This window comes from Neofelis nebulosa, chromosome 1, assembly GCF_028018385.1.
Source record: "Neofelis nebulosa isolate mNeoNeb1 chromosome 1, mNeoNeb1.pri, whole genome shotgun sequence".
Taxonomy (NCBI): domain Eukaryota; kingdom Metazoa; phylum Chordata; class Mammalia; order Carnivora; family Felidae; genus Neofelis; species Neofelis nebulosa.
The window spans coordinates 230,705,711-230,723,615 of NC_080782.1; the positions used below are offsets into that span (position 1 = coordinate 230,705,711).

The following is a 17,905-nucleotide window of genomic DNA, read 5'->3' on the forward strand; positions in this document are numbered from 1 at the left end:
ATGGGACTCAAACCCACAAAGCCAAGGAGATCATGACCTGAGCTGAAACCAAGAGTTGGACACTCAACTGACTGAGCCACTGAGGCTTCCCTTCTCTCTCCTACTTCTTCATTTAGACTCTCTTTTGGCTCTTTGCCATCAGCATTAAAACATCCTATAAAAAGTATCTTCCGTATTATAAAAATAAAACAACCTTCCCTTGATCCTATATATTCCTTTGACTACTCCCCTATTTTTCTGTTCCTCTTTAGAGCAAAATTCCTCAACAGTGGAGTTGGCACATCTTTTCTCCTCCTGCTATTCTGTCTAGAGCCCAAACCATTTAGAATTTTTCTCTCCACTATAACCTCTCTTCTCAAGTCACTAATGACCTTCACGTTGCCAAATACAGTATTTCTTCTAAATCCTAACTTACTCTACTTCTCTACCACTTATGATCCGATCTTGGAGTCCAACACATCTCCTGTCATAGTCTAATGACAAGACCTGCCATGGAATGCAGCCCTATTTGAAATCAGAGTGCAGAAGCCTACTTGGGGATCAATCATAGGGCTTCAAAGGAGAAATAATAATAGCATCTAATTGTTATGTAGTATTTACTGTGTAATAGTCACTGTTCTAAGTGGCCGCCCTGTCTTCTGGGATTTCACAGGCTCCTGGTTTTTCTCACATTTCACTGGTCACTTCTCAGACCCCCAGGATGGGTCTTCCCCCAATCTTCCCTGTGGATATTGGAGCCTTAAGACTTGGCCTTGGACTGCTTCACCTACCTGTCTGCACTAAATTCCATGGCTTTAAATGCCATCACACACTAATGGCTCACAGACTCAACCCTCCCCCCCAACATCCCCCCTTCCTCGTTAAACTCCAGACTCCACCCACTGCCTCCATGGCAGTGAGATACTGAATAGTCTTCTCAAACTTAGCATGTAAAGCAGTCTTCTTGCCTTCACCTCCAGTCTTCTCCATCTCAGCAAAGGACTCCATCATGCACCTAGTGGTTAAGCCAAATACCTTGGAATTCTTTTTGTCCTCCTATCCCACATCAGAACCATCAGCTATTCTTGTCAGCTTTTCATTCAAAATACATACCTAATCTGGTGATTTCTCTCTACCCTTGTTGCCAGATAGTTCAATAATCTCTTGCCTGGGCTACCAAAATTATCAACTATGTGCTAGGATAAACAACCACGTGATTTTCTGCTCCCACTCTTCCCAACACCCTCTTTCTTTTTCTTTTGTAGAAAAAAATGCTACAAATTTCGCAGGTGATCAGAAAAATATCAATTAAAACAATGAGCTACCGCTTTTACTACTTTCACAGTGGCAAAATGTAAACGATAACATACATTAGTGACTGGTGAGTGCAGAAATGGATACAATTGTACTTATTGGTGGCAATATAAATGAGCAAAGGTTTTTATTTGGTTTTTTTGGAGGGCAATTTGATATATACCACAGTTTTCATTACATATACTATTAGCCCCACATTTGACTTCTATGAATCTAAAAGTTGAAGGGACTACTCACACAAGGGTAAAGCTATTCCAACACTGTTTTATTTAGCAAAAGTCTATAAATAATCTAAACATCCATTAATAGGAACAGTGGTTAAGTTTGAGATGGGGAATGGAATGGAGGTAAGGAATAAAGGTGGAGTCTTCAGTTTTTATTTTATATAATTATGCATTGTATTGTTTTTAACAATGAGTGAGTTTATGATTATTTTTGAGTGATCTATAATAACTGGAAAATATCTCATGGGTGAGAACTATAGGCAAACTCAAGAGGCTTTGAGGAGGATAAAGTTACCAGGTTATCTATTGTTACATAACAAATTCCAAAACTTAGTGCTTTGAAGCCATTGGTTACATCGCACGGTTTCGTGGGTCAGAGATTTGAGCAAGGCTCACTGTGTGATTCTTCTGCTCCACACAGCACTGACTGAGGTCACTCAGAACGATTGGTGGATGGGCTGGTCAGAAGGGTCCCAGATTCTTTCATTCATGAGTCTGACACCCAAAGGAAGATGGTTAGCAGATTGGATTCAGCTGAGACTGGCAAATGGAGCACATATGTGTGGTCTCTCCAGCATGGGAGTGATAGAGTGGTCGACTTCTTATGTGGTGACAGGGCTCACAGAGATAGGGAGCTAAGAGTCAGGAAGTGGAAATTATCAATGATTTAAGATTTGGGCTCAGAATTCGTCAAAGCGTTAACATTTGCCATATTTTATTGGTCAAAACAGTCATAAAATCCGTGCATATTTAAGAAGAGTGGCCACAGACCTCCACCTCTCAATGAGAAGTGTCAAAAATTTGAGGCCATCCCAAATGAAAATTGCGGTGACCAGTCTTAGCTCTCTACTCATCATTCTCCATCTTACATGACTTCCACCTATAGATTATTAGTTCTGATCCCAATAATGCCCTTTCTTTTGTTGGGTGAAACATGTACTCAGTTTGACATAACTAGAGAGAGAAGTTCAATAGAAAAGCTGGAATCCAGCCAGAGTCTGAGGATAGAGATCTGATGGGAGTTACACATTTGAGAGGCAAAGTGTTTAGATAGTAAGAAAAATCTCAGGAGTGAAGGATATCATCCAAAACGTTCAGAGACAGGTCGAAGATGGATTAAGAACCATACTAAATTAGCAAGATGGATTAAGGACTGTAACAAATCAACACTGTGGTGATTATTTTCTCAAGAGCTGGATTTAGTAAGAAAGAAGCTGGATTGTTGGTTTGAGCTAAGAAGGATATAATCAAGCAGGATATGAAGGAATGTCAGGAGTCTAGCAATTTCATATGATGATATTTATTTTAAACAAATTGTGAACTTCTCAAAGACACACAGGAAATGGGGAATGCTTATGTGTGGGGTGGTCCAAGCAATCCACCATTTTGTTGAGTCTGCCTAGGAAAGAACACGAAGCACAAAGGGAGTCGATGACCTGAAACACAAGGGAGACCTAGTGACAGCCTCAATGTAATGTTGTGCAGAAATCTGTTGTTAAGAGATTTCAAATAAAATTCACACTTCTAAAAAAATAATTTACACCTGTTACAACATTCAAGCAAGAAAGCGCTGTTTAAATTTAATAGTGCAAGATGATCCCAGTCCAGTTCCATTGAGTATCTTTTCTTTTTTTTCTAATTTCTTTTACATTAAAATTTCTTATTAAAAGTATTTATTATCAATTGCTTTAAGCATATTGAAAATTGCAAGTTACAGAATAATGCAAGAAATACTCATGCTGTAATTAATCTGAATTAACAAAAGCTGATGCTTCTTTATACATGGTTTGCATCTCTAGTAAAAGAAAATATTACACATACAGTTGGAATTCTTGTTATACCTCTAGCATGTCTCGTCTCCACTATTATGAGTTTCTGTCTGTTGATCACGGCTTTTTATGTTTACTCCTTATGTACATGTAAATGGACCAAGAAGAGCATTGTTTTACGTGCTTATACAGTTCACACAGATGGTATGCAGTCCATATTGCTCTGTTACTTTCTTTTCTCACCCCACATCATGTTTTGGATACATAACTATGCCCACAGAAACAGACCAAGTGTTTCATTTGAATATATTTGAATTGTTTCACAGTCTTATTCTATGATTACATGAAGCGTATTTAACTATTCAAGTCAAGCTAGGTAATTTCCTTCCAGTTTAGGGATTTTATAAAGATTGCCACAATACGTATCCTTGTATGTATGTGTCCATGTACACCTGAGTGGGAGTTTTGTGGGGTCTAAAGTATAGATAGGCTGATTTTGACCACAAGAAGGAAAATCTTCAGTTCAATCCGGTTTAGGAATGAAAACATATATTATTTTACTTAAAAAGAGGTTGTTGGGGGTGGTTTCAGCTTTTTAAGCTTGGTTTAGTCGATCTCAAAAAGGCCCTTAAGAAACCACTCCTTTTTGGGGGGTGCCTGGGTGGCTCAGTTGGTTGAGTGTCCAACTTCAGCTCAGGTCATGATCTCGCGGTTCGTGGGTTCGAGCCCCATGTCAAGCTCTGTGCTGACAGCTCAGAACCTGGAGCCTGCTTCAGATTCTGTATCTCCCTCTCTCTCCGGCCCTACCTCTCTTGCACTCTGTCTATCTCTCTCGAAAATAAAAGAAATTAATTGTTTTTAAAAAAGAAAAGAAACCACTCTTTTTCATCTTCCCTCCTATCATCCTGGGTGTGGCTTCCTTCTCAGACTGGTGGCAAAACGGTTACAGCATTTGGAAGCATGACATCCAGACACAACACTGTCCAGAAGAAGAAAGGCTGTTTTTTCTAAAGCAATCTCTTAGGAATTATAATCTTTCCTGAATATCCACAGCAGACCTCCCCTTATAATTTGTAGGCTACAACTGAGTCACTGCCAAAGGGAATATGACCACTTTGGGAAAGAATCAAGCCCATTCCTGAAACTGGGGGTAGCATCTTCTTTCCTTGCAATACATGAGTGTGTAGGGGGAGGGATGGTTAGGCAAACAAAATCAGCTTCTGTAAAGAAGGCAAGGTTGGGGGAAAGATGCTGGTAAGCAACCAGTGGTGTCTAATGCACAAATTATGTTCATCCTGAGCTTCATCAGGTATTACCAAATTGTTCGCCAAAGGATATCTATCAGTTAAACTCCCACCAGGCACACATGAGTGTTCTTATCAAATATCCTCACCAACATTTGGTAAATTCAGACTATGAGTTCATGCCAATCTCTAAAGTACGGAATGTTCCATTATTTCTTCACTTTCCCAGATTACTAACAAGGTTTGAACATTTTTCCTATGTTTTTTGGACGTTCCATCTACTTTCTATTTAACTTGTTTCCCCATTCCATTTGATCACTTTTCTATTGAGTTGTTTGTCTTTTTCTTAGTGATTTTTAGGAATTCTTTATATTTCTGTACACAATTCCTTGTTAGTATAGGTTAGAAATATCTTCTCTCAACCTGCCATTTGTTTTTTAACTTTATTTAGGTCAATAGTAGATTCCTAAGCTGTTGGATACCAAGGTTAAAGAGTCAGAAAGGTGGAAGGACAGTAGGTATGGTTGGATTCAGTAATATTAATGTTTATGTGTTTAGAAACAGAGTTATTCTATATCCAGTAGAAGACAAAGTGTCCGGGAAGTAACTTGCTGAAATTGAAAGGAGAGGTGGATAGGATGGCCAATGAACCCTGAGGCTGGCGTGTCTATTTTATTGAGCACCTGCCATGTGCCAGTAGCTGTTCTAAGTGCTTTATGTGTATTAATGCACTTAATCTTTTCAACAATCTAATGAGGTACTATTACTACATTCCAGATTTATAGATGAAGAAACTGAGGCATAGATGAAGTAAAAAGCAGAGGCAGACTAGGTAATTTTCCCAAACTCACCCAGGAGGTAAGAGGATGATGACATCTAAACCCTGAAGCTGGTTCAAAAGTCTGTTCTTAGCTTCTATCTATATAGTCTCTAGTGTCTCATGTTTATTATTATGATGACAAGATTTGGGACAGAGAAAAAGATAGAACCAGATGTTAAGGGCTTCTGTATTTAAGTAGTTGATGGTGTGAATTTAATTGTTGTTTCAAAAATTTTATTTCTAGATTTAAGTAAACTGGAAAAGAAAGCATGTGAATTCAGCCGTTTTTATTTCAAAACCAGCTAATTTCCTCTCTGCCTCCCTCCCACTTTCTCTCTCTCCCTTCCTTCCATCTTCTGTTTAATCTTTACACTACTTGACTATACACCCCAAGTTTTCAATATTAAACTCTATCCTGATAGTCATTTTGTCTAATAGCCTAAGCACAACCATTAGCAACTTCAGATATGCACCACAGCCAATTTACTAAAGTAATCATGAAACAGATCATTCTTTGTTAAAGTATGACACTCCTTCCTTTTATCCTTAGGTGTTTACTACTCTCATTTGGATTCAGAAAAGTGAAGAAAACATTAAAAGCCTCTGATTTTTCAATGCCTCATGTAAACAGGTTTCCCTGCTTATATAATAAAAGAATCCTTTTTTTCTCTTATCTCTACTGTTGTCTCCTCCAATGAAAATAATTTCTGATACTTTTCAGCCTAAAAAAACCCAAAAATCACCATAAAAATAATGAGAATTGAAACTTATATAATGAATAGGAGAGGACAGCCTCCTTCAGCCCAAAGAGCTAGAGCAAGCAAAGACAGCATGAGTCAAAAATGCCATGTGCATTAAACCAGCTTGGTCTTTCGGCTTTCAGCCTATTCATCTAAAGTCACAATTGTGTCACCCACTGGTCTTTACACACATTCACAGTCTGAGGGAAGACTTGTCACACACGGATAAAGAGAAGAGAAGCTGCTTCATCATTTGTCATCAGGAAGTCGTACATTACCCTTAATTAAGAGAGACCATGAGTTACTTTCAAATGCTACTCAATATATTTGTAAGGGCTCTCAGCAGATCAATGTCCACTGGCTGATGACCCTATCAGCCTCTCCCATGTCACCTGGTTCTGGAGCTAGAGGATGTCTTCAAACACCAACAGTGTGGGGGTAATTAATCAGGAAGATTTAGACTAGAAGGCTTCCCTTGGGATAACTAAACAAAAATAGAGGAGGGGGCTGAACTACTTTTGTTGTGAGAACAATTGTGACACCTTCTATCACTTATTGCCAAAATATTCCCATTATGCAAAAAAAAAAAAAAATGTAGGACTTGCTTCCATTACATAGTTGCTGAATTGTTTCAGTTGTCTTTTTCTTCTTCTCCAAATTAATTTTACAGTTGGTAAGGGGCAGGGATTGTGGCTTGTATTATATTTCTTTTATATACACAGTGCTACTCCCTTAGATCTGCTCTACCTGCTATCAAGGATAATTACCTTTATGTCAATTCTATAATCCACACACCTCCTCTCCTTACTGCCTAAGTCTAAGGACAGATTGACCTAATCAAGAATAGATAATTATTCCCCAGTCATTATTTCTGTTCCCCAGTGAACAGATTATCAGAATTGTCCTCCTGGTATTTTATTGCATTATTGTTATATTTCTAACTTGAGAAGTTAAAACTAAAATGCAATTTTCCAGAACAATTTAGTGTGCACACGTGTGCACGCGTGCACACACACACACACGCACACACACACTAATAATAAAGTCTCAAAATAATTCAATTCAATTTAAACTTTTATTAAACTTTTATTGCGTGATAGATACTGTGTTAGGTACTGAGGATAATATAGAAATCAGTAAGATGTGGCTCTGGCCTGGGAGAATCCAATCACTGGTAAAGGAGACAGACAGAGACATAAATAACTCTAAAATGAGACGGTCTGCAATAAACACAACTCTGGAAGAATAAATAAAACATTATAAGAGTGTCCATTATATACATAATTACAGAGGTATTAAATCACTAGGGCTACGTGTTAAAATATATAAATAGGGGCTACAACTAGAGTCTCTCTCTTTCCACACACAAATATAGCACAGCTCTGCATATCGGTCGACCTTTATTCCAAAAATTATCTTTGTAGTATCGTCTTCTACGTTGATTTCAAATGTCCGTTGATGTCTCTTGCTAAATTGGCATCTCTCTCCTGGAATGCCATTTTCTTTGTTGCTGCTTATCTGTTCTCCATCACTCCAGGCTTCTCTCTCTTTGATCCCCCTTTACGTATTTTTTCTCTTCATTCTATCGTTCTACTTTCTCCTTATCTACTTCTTCCTGTATCTGCAATGTTTTCCCAGCCACAATACTGTCTTCTCTTGTATTATTATACAAACCGTAGGAGAAGTGATTTTCTTTTGAAGAGAAAATGTTGTCAGGAGGACAATAATGTCTCTCAAAACAATCCCTTCAACTATGGATCAGGCTGATTCTTGGAAAGAGGAGCAAATGATCATCTTCCTTTCTAATTGTCCCTGGCTCTATTAACCAAACTTCTGGTCTTTGTGTATAATGAGCAGTTGACAAAGGTAAGAGAAGGGACACGAACTGACTACTTTTGGTCAGAATGATATTGGGCATATGGTAGGAGAATATGTACTCAGTGATTGATAATTGAACCTCTTCTGGTAGGATAAGGGTAGTAAATATATATAAGCTTTCAGATTCTATGTTTTGTTTTGTTTTGTTTTGTTTTTTTTAATTTTGAGGGCCATGGGACAGTCTGGTCCTGGATTATCCCCTTTTCACAAAGAAAGAAAGAGCTTAAGGTCCAGGAATATCACGTGGTACTATGAATGTCCCTGAGAAACTGGTATAGGAACCTTAATCTTTGGACTCTAAATCCAGTGCTCTTAACTTTGAAGCTTAGCATCTAACGCCCTGGTACTAATGTGCAGAACTTGATGGGGACACGTCATTTTTAAAATTCATTTGATAATTAGGATTTTATACTCTAAAATGCTCATGATTAAACAGAACCATTAGGAATTCAAATAGAACTCTTTTTTTCCTGTTTCCTCTTTCAAATTATGCTCTGCTGATCTCGATTAGGAGAAAAATATTGTAACTGTGGTTCAGCTTGTAGTAGTGATGCTTCACCAACCAAGCATGGGATGGAAGTTCAAGAAACATCAGTGGAGAAAAGAGAGCTCTTCTCATTAATAAAAGCAATTAGTGTGTCCCCAGCTGAGCAACCAGCTAGCCCAGGGTGTTCTCTGTGCACTGAAAGGCATCTAAGCACAGTCTGTTAACTGGGCAAGCTACTCTTGGCAGGAAACTAAATGCTGTCATTGATTTTAATTGTCCTCTCCGCTTTACAACTCCTGATTCACAGCTGATTGTGCTTAAGGGAAAAGTTTGTTCCTTGGAGAAAACTTCCACTGTGTCCAGCCCTCTGAGACAGCAAAAGTAGTTCGCATTTTGAAAAATCAAAATGGCACATTTAATTTCTCTAAATATCAGGGCAAAAATTTCCATGCCTAGTGACTTGTTTTGAATGAATGGTGCCTGCTGGGGAGTCACAGGTGGAAATGATAGTCAACTCATTACTATCTTCTGTCATATCTCTGAAAATGAAGTCCCAGGACAGCAATCCTAATGAAGGCAGGGAAGATGTGGAGGTTCCAAGTGAGATTATGGATGGGATTCCTTTGACCACTGGGACCAAGGAATCCACACAGTTTGGAGAAGTTTCAGCATTTCCTTGTCCTTACAAAACATCCTCATTACTTAGCAGAGCAGGGTTTGGTCTGTTCCTTCAGATGTTAAGAAATAGACACACTCTGCTGTCTTTGTTTAATGATGAATTCGCTGTAAAAATGGACATGGCAATAAAAAGGGAGAGAAAAATATCATATCTGGCATAAATCCGGTCCTCAGGGGCAATTGGAACATGAGTCATTGCCTTCCAGAACACAGCTAGCTCTAGGTAGCCTGCAACAGTACTGGTGACCTAATGGCCATTTTAGTCGCTTCCAAACTCAGCTCTCCTCATTCTGCTGATTTCTTTTCTGTTAATAAATAACTGACCCTTATTTTTGTTTCCCTAATTCTTCAATTCAGCTTCTACTCTCTTTTGGTTTCTTTATACTGCCGTTTCTCTGGGTCTTGACTTTTCTATGCAACTTTAGTGAATTTTTGTCATGTTCTGATTGTCCAGAATTCCTAATTATATCAACTCCCCATTCTAAGGAATTATTGATTATGTGCCATCTTGGTGGAGATGATGTCTTATTTCTACAGTGAAAATTAAGGGGTCCCGATCTTCTCTCTCCCTAATTTCAGGAACTCAAGGTAGAAGCACTGACTTAGGTCTTGCCAATGTGATTATTACTTCTAAGACTTCAGATCTCGAACAAATGATGGAAGAATCTGAAACTGGTTAGAGGGCTTGTTCCTCTCATTAGCAGTAGCATATGCAGTACATATTGGTTTTTGGTGCATCACCTTGGCTTCTGTTTATTTTCCTGACTCTCTGCATTTCCTCTATATCTCCTATTTTTTCTGTGCTTCTTAGAGGTATCTTTCCAATAAATTCCTTTTTCCTGTAAAATATTAGAATGTAAAAGCCACAAATAGTGGGAAGTTTTTCTGCTTTGTTCAGAAATATTTATGCTAAATATTTAGTACATCAAGCAGTTCCTGGCACAGAGTGAGCATTCAATGAATATTTATTAAATAAATAAATGAAGAAATGGAGTGCCAGTTATTGTCACCTGCAGTCAAGTTTCCATGATGCAATACTGGAAAAGGAACTCAATACACAGAGCCCTGTGGTATTTCTCAGTAGAGACGATTTAGAATTCAAGGACTATTGGTGAAAGGGATGCTGTACACAGGGAAGGCTATGAAGTTATTTAAGGGATATTCTTCAATCTTTGAGTCAAAGTTTTTCTGAACACACATGGGTGAAACTCTACAAGGCTGGAGAAAGAAGGCCCCAAAAGTAATAGGTTGAAAAATTCCCTAAGTTCACACAGTTTTTTTCCCCCACAGCCAGACTGGAAAGACCTTGTACTACATGGGGTAGAGTCTTCAGAAATCTTCATCTTAGTAGTTGGGCTAACTTATACCTAGGGTAAAGGTTACTCCAGACCATCCTAGCAAACTTAAAAGAAAATCTTGAAATAATTAAAATGACTTGGTGAGTAAATTTTCTGTGTGCCAGAAGCAACATGGTTTAAAGGAATACAACAAATTCACCACAAAAACCATAGACATTTCACAATGTCCAGCATAAAAAACTATCAGGTAGGAAAGAAAGCAGGAAAATATAACCTATACATAAATGGGAGGGAAAAAAGGAATATAAAGAAATAGGGAAGTGTTGTCATTAGTAGATAGGGTTTAAATAACTATTATAAATATGCTCAGAGATGTAAGGAAAACATAAACACAATGATAAGAAAAACTGAAGATTTCAAAAGCCCCAAATGAAATATCTAGAGATTAAAACTACAATATATAAAATGAAAAATATGCTAGAAATAATTAATAACCTATTAGATACTGTAAAGAAATGGTCAGTGAACTTGAAGACACAGCAGTAGAAACTATCCAAAAGAAAACAGCACAGTAGAAAAATGAGCAGTCTTGATGAACTGTGAGACACTATCAGTCAGTCTAACAAATGTGTTAGATTGAGAGGGAGAGAGACAGACAGAGAAGTTGAGACAGAAAAACACTTGAAGAAATAACAAGTAAAAATTTTCTGACAAGATCAACCCACAATATAATAAGTTTTATAAACTCCAAACAAAAGAAACATTAAGAAAACCACATCAAGTGGTCAAGTTGTTGAAAAAAACAATGATAGAAAATATTTGAAGCAACCAGAAAAATATAACACCAGATAGAAACAAAGACAAGATTTACAACGGATTTCTCATCAGAAGCTATGTTAGCCAGTAGATTATAGAGTATCATCTTTTGAGTATGGAAAGATCAAGTGACAATTCTATATCCAATAAAATGCCTTTGAAATATAAATGTTAAATCGAGTCTATTCTAGACTGCATACATATATACACATATATAAAAGTTTGGAAGTTAATCACACCCTTAGCCTATAGGCCAGCAACTTCATTCCCAGATATTTACTCTCCCAAAATGAAACTGTATGTGAACATACGATTTGTACTCAAATGTTCATAATTGCTTTATTTGTAACAGTTCAAAACTGGAAAAAAATCTAAATGCCCATAAAGCATTGCATATATATAAATAATTTGTGGTATATTTATTTAATCAGCAATTAAAAAATGAACAAACTCTTGCTATGCCAAAATGTACAAACGTACAAAATCACTATGTTGAGTGAAAGAAGCCAAACACAGGATTATGTGCTTAAAATCATTAGATATGTATAATACATATATTGCCATTTATGTGAAATTCTAGGCAAACCATAGCAAAAGCAATCAGGTCAGTGGTTGTCAGGGGCAAGAGGTGGAGAGAAGGAATAGAATGCAAAGTACTTCAAAGGGATTTTTCTAGGACGATGGGAGAATTCTGTTTCTTGATTGTGAGGATGAGTATATGATGTTAACTTGTGCTACCCAAAAATATATGTTGATGTCTTAACCCCTAATACCCCACATTGTGAACTTATTTGGAAATAGGATGGTTGTAGATTAAGTTATACTAGTGTAAGTGGGCCCTAATCCAATAACTGGTGTCCTTATAATAAAAGGGAAATTTGGACACAGACACACAGGGGGAATTGCCATGTGAAGACAGAGGCAGATATTGGAGTTATGCTATCACAAGCCAAGGAACACCTGGGACCAGAAGAAGCTGAGAGGGGCAAGGTAGGAACTAGTGCTAGAGACTTTGGAGAGAGCATTCTAACATCTTGACTTTGGACTTGTAGACTCCAAACTGATACAATAAATTTCTGTTGTTTTAAGTCACCTAGTTTGTGGTAATTTGCTATGGCAGCTCTAAGAGATCATAAAGCTATACACTGGAAACCGGTGATCATTACTGTATGTAAATTATCTCTCAGTAGACCTGATTAAAAACAGGGCATTGGAAGCCAGGAATGCTGGAGGGAATCCATCATGAACCCCTAACTATATTCCCAAGCAATTCTCTTTTTTCTAAAACTTGAGTCTGAGAAGTGCTCTCCTCTTGGCTGAATGAAATGGGATTTCCAACTGTGGCAAGGGAGTGGGAAGGCAGTGGATTTCAAGGAGAAAGAAGTTATGTGGTCACCCTTCACGTTTTCTATAATCAGCAGCAGAGCTGAGGTGGTGGTTTGAATGGTCTGACCTGCAAAGAGTTTTGGTGATGGCTACTTGTCTGTGGGATCCCTGGGACACAGATAGATGGCTAGCCCTCTAAGGCTCTCCCTCATTTGTAAAGTAAAAGTAAATAAATAAATAAATAAATAAATAATGCCCTTGAAATATGCCATCCTAACAGAGATTCAGAGTCTATTAGACAAAACTTGACCTGAGTTATTTTACAAATCAGATCTTTAAAGTACAAGGACTTTGTGACAACCCTGCAAGGTACTCTGATCTGCTTAGCATTATGCTTTCCTTCTAGATTTCCACAAGGAGACCTATGTTTATTAACCAGGGAATATATATATGTATATATATACATATATACTGGGGAATGGGATAAACCTTAAACTATATGGAACTTTGTGCATTGTCAATAAATACTAATTTCAAGGGATCCTGCTACCTGTTCAAGTGGAATTTATGGAGCCATGATAAAGTTTGACTAAAATCTTCATGAAAAAACATAGTGGGATTTCAGATCCAATCAGTGATTATTCTTCAACCTAGTATAGAGTTGAAATATTTACCTTCCATAACTGGAGCAAAAAGATGACTCACTTGTTCTCTCTTGTTAATAACAGCTTTATCGAGATACAATTCACTCCCTTAGAGTGGATAATTCAATGGCTTTTCCTATATTCAGAATTGTGCATCCATCACCACAATTTTATTTTATTTTTAAAAAAATTTTTTAATGTTTATTTTATTTTTGAGAGAGAAAGAAACAGAGCATGAGCAGGAGAGGAGCAGAGAGAGAGGGAGACACAGAATCTGAAGCAGGCTACAGGCCCTGAACTGTCAGCACAGAGCCTGATGTGGGGCTCAAACTAATGAACTGCGAGATCAGGACCTGAGTCAAGTCAGATGCTTAACCAACTGAGCCACCCAAGGTGCCCCCATCACCACAATTTTAGAACATGTCACCCTCAAAAGAAGCCCATACAAATATCTATCACCTCCAAATTTTCCCATCACTCCTAACCCGAGGAAATCACTAATCTGCTTTCTGTCTATGTATTGCTGACCTGGACATTTTCTATAAATAAAGTCATATATATGTCTTTTGTTTCTGGGTTTTTAAAGCTAAAAGCATATTGGTTTCAAGGTTCATTCATGTTGTAGCATCTATTAGTAATCTTCCCTTTTTATAGCCCATCATCAGTTGATGGTCATATAGGTTGCTTCTACTTTTGGGCTATTATAAATAATGCTGCTATAAACATTTGTGTACAAGTTTTTGTGTGGACATTTATTTTCATTATGTCCTAGGTGTGATATTGTCAAATAGTAAGTTTCATTTTTTGAGGGACTGCCAAACTGTACTTCCAGAGGGGCTATACCAACTACTTTGGGGGTTCTGATTTCTCCACAGCCTTACCATAATTTGTGATTATCAATCTTTTTGATTGCAGTTGTCTTAGTGAGTGTGAAGTAAAAAACATTCAGTGCATGCTGCTTTGTTTCTCCTTTTGTTTTCTTTTGCATTTCCCTCATGACTAATGATGTTGAACATCTTTCCATGTGCTTATTGACCATATACATAACTGTTTTAGAGAAATGTTTATACAGATTTTGTCTAATTGGCTCATTTGTATTTTTATTATCAATAGGTGAGTTTATTGACTCTTTGACTCATGATTAAAGACTTGTCAGAATGGCCAATGCAAGTTCATTGGAACTATCTATCTCTATACAAATAGTAAGCCAAAAAGCATATCAAAATCCCTGAGAACATCATAGAGATTATTAAATATTAAAAATATGCAGAGATATGGAATCATATTTCCACTTAATTGTCCAGTTTTCATAGGGCAAAATAGAAGGATCTTGCAGGATGACAATGGACAGCTTACCTGGTATACCTCCAACGGAATTTATATCACAGATGTGTGTCATCTTCGTTGAGCACTTGATGTACAACTTGTGATCTTAATACTTTTTATTTTCTTTGTCTTAATAAGCAGGTAACAACAGAAGATTGTTTTTGACAGATATTTAACTCAGGGATGTGTCAACCTCCTAATTTTGTTCTGCAATTAAATCAATAGAAACCTTGGCCTTCTCGGTCTAGTGTCTTGTTGACACCATGCTAATAGGACTTGGAAAGCAGACAGTTTTGTTCCCTAGGTGCTTTAGCAATAAGGTAAAAGATCAACTTTTAGTGAAGCTTGTGGTGTTCTAATAGCCTGGGATATTTCAGAATGTCTCAAAAGAAAGAAAGAAAAAGAAAAATTAACCTGTGTTCCATACCAAGAACTTAAGTCATCTTATTTGTATTTTGGAAGCCACATAAACTACATTTGTGTTTGATGCTCAAGCTATTTTTCTGGGTAACACAAAAGTTTCTCCATTTTAGGGGCACCTGTGTGGCTCAGTCGGTTGAGAGTCTGACTTCGGCTCAGGTCATGATCTCAAAGCTCATGAGTTTGAGCCCCGCATCGGGATCTGTGCTGACCGCTTGGAGCGTGGAGCCTGCTTCAGATTCTATGTCTCCTTTCCCTGCCCCTCCCAACTCATGCTCTGTCTCTCTGTCTCTCAAAAACAAACAAATATTTAAAAAAAATTTTTTTTAAGTTTCTCCATTTTAAGAGTACAGTTTCAAGAGAATGTTCAGAGCTGGTCTGGGCTATGATATTCAATTTTTATGACCCAATAGATTCAATGTTATTTAAAGTGTTTGTGCCAGATCAAGATAATGTGTCCAGCCCGTAGGAGGTCTCCATAAGGAAATCATGTTAGAAGACCTACCTTTAGAACACGCTCTGCTGTTTTGCAAGTCCATAACATTCTTTTAAACAACAGTTCCTAGCTCAGTTTGAGTTTTACTTTGCATGCAAATCTGGGCTCCATTGGTTTAGATGTTTTTGTACTTAAGTGAGGAATTGTTCAGCCAGGGAAACATAGCAGTGATACTTTTGAATTAGAAGTTGAAAGGACCTCTTGGTCAAGATGCATCAGAAGTTAAATTGGTTTTTTAATAGTCAAAGAACCTTGAGGCATCTGGGTTTCTGGCTAAATGCAAAGGGAATATGTTGGGGGAAGGTGAAAGTCATCTACACATCTCATAATAATTTCAGAAATGAGGACAATATTTGCCACCTATATTCCCTTCCTTACTGTTTAATGAATATATTTACATATTTTAACTAATTTCTCTTGTCTTTACTTTTCATTTGCCCCACTATTAGATACAGCAAATGTAAGTAAATATTATAATGGAGTTGGTTGTGATCTTTCTCAAGGGTGAATAAATGGACAGAGATCTCAAGTCTGAGCTGAAATCAGTAAATCATGAGAATTTGGTAGGAGCCTTAAAAAGAAAAAGTAAGAAGTTTATTGAAATATGAGGGATAGTGGCATTGTATATGCAGCAGGATTTGTGGCTTATTTGTTTGTGTTTTAATCTTCACGTAGGTTTGGGAGGAAGCGTGTAAATGTGGGTGTTGGGGCAGCAATAAGTAGTGACTGCAGTCCACATTTGACATAACTGGTGTTTCAATTCTCTCTTCCAAATGATATCTCAATCTCCCTTTTGAAGTAATGTTCCATTGTGTGTGATCATTGAAGGAGGTAGTGGCCAATTCTTGCTGCAAAGACTGCCGGGTCTCCAGTCCAATTTCCCTGGGCAGTCAGGGCTAGGCATTGGATGTAGAGTCAGTCCCTGAGTCTGGGGACCTTGAATCTTGGAGCAAACCACTCAATAATATAAGAGATGACCAGAGGTCATTTCACAGTTGCTATAGCACAACGACTCAGAGATTCTCTGTTCCTGTTGTGTGACTCTTCTGGGTCTCCTACTGTCCAGTCTTCCAGACACCCTTGGGTCCTGCTTGCCTGTTTTCCAAACCCAGTCCTCTTGCCTCCAATTAATCCTGGGAGGCTCAGTATCCTTCCAACTAATCCTTTTAGCTTAAAAGATCCAGTTATTTTTTTTATTTAGTAAAGCAGTGTATATTAATTTGTACAATACTCTAGTTTCTGCATTACTCCTTTATAGATCTTCTTTCAGACTCCTTAAGAGAAGATATGATGAACCAGCCACCATCCTAGGATCATCCAAAGAAGACTCAATTAGGTATGTGATGATATTCCAGAATTGAGACTCATTGCCAGTACACGCATTTTGTATTTTGGTCAAGGACCCAACTGAGTGCAATCCATTTCTTTGTCAGAGTCACACACTGTCAAACATGATGACCTATAACGACTTGCATAAGAAAGTGGCTGTAACTCACAAGTAAGGGTCCTTCACTGTGGTGCTCTGAACTTCTCAAAAAGGGGTAGTTTAACTGTCATGTACCTTGCATGGCTTCATCAGGGTAATATAGAAAGCTCTGAGGGTTTAACTTTCTATGTCAGTGAATTCCAGCTGCTATAAAACCCTCACATGGTGGCCCCTGAGAGCTTTTGCAAAAATACACCGGGAGAATCACAGCCAAAGTTCAGTCCTATCTCTCCTCATCTCTCTAACTACTAAGACTTATTATCTGCAGTTTAAAGAGCTCCATTTCCAGCCCAGGGGCTGTAGGTTGCTGCTCTCTGATTTTGTAGGGCACTGCACAAAGGTACAAGTTGTATTCTCTGGCCTGAAAAAGGATGCAGGGTTTTTGAGAGGAGAGCAAACGAGGTCTTTGTGAACGGGGAGAGCGTAGGCATTAGAGAAACAGGCTCACAGAATGTTAATTGCTGCTGGTGATTATGAGAATGTGTTGGGTATTTTGTTCTTTCTCAGAAGTGATGGTTCAGTGTGTAATGACTAATACTGGCGAAGCCCTTTTACTTTACTGGTGATTCTTGAGTCTAGACTACCTTGCCTGCTGTTAGCTGCCATTCACTTTCATTACAGGTTTTGCGAATTAGACAGTCACTCTCTGGGTGCCTAGTATAGGTGCAGGAAGCAAATACTGTTTGGGAAAGAATATATTATTAAAGCTACAGAGTAAGCTGTTATGGGCACTATGCCTCTAATTCACAGAGGCTCCATCTTCTGTCCCTCCTGTGATGGATGCAGACTCTTCCATTAAAAATGGAGAAACTAAAATCCAATATTCATATCTCAGCATAACAGGAATAAAATGCTCATAGGCAATTTGTCAGTGTTTATTAACTGTGACCTAGAAAAAATGTAACCATGGCACCGCCTTCTCACACATATATAGCAGGATGGGATTTTTTTCCTCCACCC

The 17,905-nt window shown here is 37.9% G+C and overlaps 1 long non-coding RNA gene across 1 annotated transcript in view; it reads right to left on the minus strand.

Moving 5' to 3' along the window:
- Nucleotides 1-1,630: 1,630 nt before the first annotated feature.
- Nucleotides 1,631-17,905, minus strand: part of LOC131487236 (uncharacterized) — a 141,019-nt gene continuing 124,744 nt past the window's right edge. Inside the window, exon 4 of the long non-coding RNA XR_009249674.1 lies at nucleotides 1,631-2,152. This is a non-coding gene — a long non-coding RNA (uncharacterized LOC131487236). The remainder of the gene's footprint in view (nucleotides 2,153-17,905) is intronic.